The sequence below is a fragment of the Octopus bimaculoides genome, chromosome 7 (assembly GCF_001194135.2).
Source record: "Octopus bimaculoides isolate UCB-OBI-ISO-001 chromosome 7, ASM119413v2, whole genome shotgun sequence".
Classification (NCBI taxonomy): domain Eukaryota; kingdom Metazoa; phylum Mollusca; class Cephalopoda; order Octopoda; family Octopodidae; genus Octopus; species Octopus bimaculoides.
In genome coordinates this window covers 52,148,854-52,152,239 of record NC_068987.1, presented here as the reverse complement: position 1 = coordinate 52,152,239, position 3,386 = coordinate 52,148,854, and positions in this window count along the sequence as shown.

Here is a 3,386-nt window from a genome sequence, read left to right as displayed (position 1 = left end):
GATAGCAGCAGCGGCGGTGACAGCAGCGTCGGCGACAGTGAACGGCGCCGACAGCAGGTCAGCAGCGGCAGCGACGGAGAGGGCGGTGGCAGAAGTAGTGGCAGCTGCAGCAGCAGCAGCAGCAGCAGCAGCAGCAGTAGTAGTAGTAGTAGTAGTAGTAGTAGTAGTAGTAGTAGTAGTAGTAGCAACAGCAACGCAATTCAGAACACAATGGATTTTAACGGAGAATAATTCTACAATTGAAGGTGGTGACAGCGGTGTGGCGGTGACAACAGTGAAAGTGGCCACATCACCACCGCCATAACCACCAACTGCAACAGCAGCATCATCATCAGCAGCAACAACAGCAGCATCAACGATAACAAAAACAATAACAAAAATAGGAGGTTTGTTGATGTAGCAAACAGAAAGAAGGAAATATTTGCACTTCTAGAGAAATATTCGAGAACTTTCATAAGTAAAAGACATCATCAAGGTTGTGAAGGGTAAGGCAGCAGTGCTCGTACCTTCCAAAATAATAGAGGCAAAGAACAGTGTATTTTAAATGCGTATCACGGAAAAATAGGAGAGCCGAAATAGCTTCCATCAGTCACGTCCAGAATGCCCTCAGCGAAATTTTAATATAAGTGGCTCACATACAGAGAGGGAGGCGGTCTGCAAGTATTGAAGTTCTCTTTAAAAGTGAGGACCTCGTGCGAAGACACGTAGTGTCACTCCGGTGAAATAAGGAGTGGGTCCTGTATCCTACCTATTTCTCGAAGAGAACGACGATAATTAGGGTAAACGGTGTGCCACCAAGTATAAACGTCAGGTACATCGTTGTCTGTACCGTGCAGGATCCAGAGGCACTCCTGGAATTAAAAATGAAGCAGCAGGGAGCACTGGAGATATTAATGCATGTGAAACCAGTTAACATCGAGAAAAACCCGGACCTGATCCAACTGCGACAACGTGCTGGTGACACAGGTGGAAGCAAAGCAACAATTCGGTCTGTGGTGAGCTGTGATAGGCGCATGATAACCGAATCCAAGCAGATATGTGCGGAATTTCAGCGGTATTTCGCCGAGCTGTATGGGGCGCGGGGTGGTTCTGGAATAGTGGTGGATTTCACCATCTATATCAGTGACATGCCGCACCTCTCAGTTAGGGATGCGGAGTTCTGCAAAATGCTGACAACAGCGGAGATATACAGGATGCGATGATGACCTCCACAATAGAGAAGTCTTCGGGGCGGGATGTTCTGCCCTTCGAACTTTACTTTTATCAGCCAAACTTGTTCATTGGTCACTTGACAGACGTCTACCACAACTGGCAGCAGAACGGGGGAATTCCCAGTGCTGTGAGCCATGGAATGGTGGTGCTGTCGAGGAAAGATTCGAACAAAGGGGAGAAATTGATAATTTCAGGCCTATAACTCTGTAGAATGCAGATTATAAGACTTTGGCCAGGAAGTTAGCCAAGATGTTGGCACCTGCCGTCGATAAATTAGTTGTTGACGCGCAGACATGTGCTATCCCATACAGAACAATCCACGACGACCTCCACCTCATGCGCTACATCGTAGAGAGATTGAGTAAGGAACCTGGCAAGGGTGGGGCCCTGATCGATTTGGATCAGTAAAAACCTTTTGAGAGGGTCAGCCACCCATAAATACTAGGAGGCTGTTTTCGTGCCCGCGGGTTTCGGTCACGTTTTCAGAGGCTGGATCGCTGCAGTGTACAGTGATATTTGTTCCGTAGTCAAAGTAAACGGACGCCTATCGGAATTGTTTAGCATTGTTCTTTCTGTGCATCAAAGATGCCCACTATCGCCTCTTCTGTACGTACTGGCTCTCGAGCTGCAGAAGCTGGATGCTTGGAGGGGTATCCCGCGTGATCTAGGATGCGGCGGGTTCGTGTCAGCTTACACGGATGACATCACCGTAATAGTGTCGGACACTATTAATCGAGATGGTCGGTGCTGCTCTAAGTGTGTACGAAGCGGTGACAGCAGCAAATATCAACCAGAAGTCGGTGGGAGATGCAGGTCCATACCGACCGACATCATTGTAGGGTGCTGGACGGAAGGACCGGTTAAATTGCTCGGGGTTTGGTTTGGTCCAGAACTCTAGCTGGACAAGAACGGAGAGAGGTGGCGAGCAGGGTAATGAATCTCACCCAGAAATGGGCAGAAAGGAAGCTGTCTCTGAAGATTAGGGCAGAGAGGGCGAATGCGTACCTCGCTTCCATCATCTACTACAACCTGACCGTGAACCCTTGCTCCACTTCGTGCCTGATAAAGTTGGAGCGCATGCCCTACCGCTTTTTATGGAAGGGACGTGTTCCGCTCGTCGGACGGTCCATATACTGTCAACAGCCGCTGAGTAGATGACTGGGCATGCCGTGCCTAATGATAGGCAGACGTGCGCTGAGGCTGCGACATATCCAGCGTTTTCTTAACGCTGAGAAGGTGTGGTTGCCGTACGTCAAACGACACTTTCGTATTATTATTATTATTATTAATATTATTATTATTATTAGTAGTAGTAGTAGTAGTAGTAGTAGTAGTAGTAGTAGTAGTAGTAGTAGTGAGGCTGTTGGCTGGCATAGTCCTTAGCACGCTGGGCGAAATGATTTGCGCTATATCGCCCGTCGCCACGTTCTGACTTCAAATTTCACCGCGGTCGACTTTGCCTTTCATCATTTTGAGGCCAATAAATTAAGTACCATTTGTGTACTGAGGTCGATTTAATCGACTGGCCCCTCACCAAAAAATTTCGGGCTTTGTGCCTAGAGTAGAAACGATTATTGTTGTTGTTGCCGTTGCTGTTGTTGCTATTGTTGTTGTTGTCGTCATTATTATTATTATTATTATTATTATTATTATTATTATTATTATTATTATTATTATTATTATTATTATTATTATTATTATTATTATTATTATTATTATTATTATTATTATTATTATTATTATTATTATTATTATTATTATTCAGTAGTTTTATTTTTATAACGTGCTTTCACTTCACTACCGAGCGTAGCTCTGTGTGCCTTGGGTATGTGCTGTGGTTTGCTGTGATGCTTTTATGGTTACTGTATTGAATGTGTTTTGCGTAGGATGTGTGCAGTGCCCAGTAGTGCAATTTACTCTATGTTATATATATTTGTAAGTCCTGGTGTTTTTGTTATGTATTTCTCTGAATATTTTTTTATTATACCTAAGACACCTACTATGATAGGAATTGTTTCTGTTTTTAGATTCCACATTCGAGTTATCTCTATTTCCAGGTCTTTGCATTTTGAAAGTTTTTCCATTTCTTTTAGAGAAACGTTGTCATCTGCTGGTATTGATACATCAATTAGAAAGCATTTTTTCCTTCATGATCTTTGACAACTATATCTGGT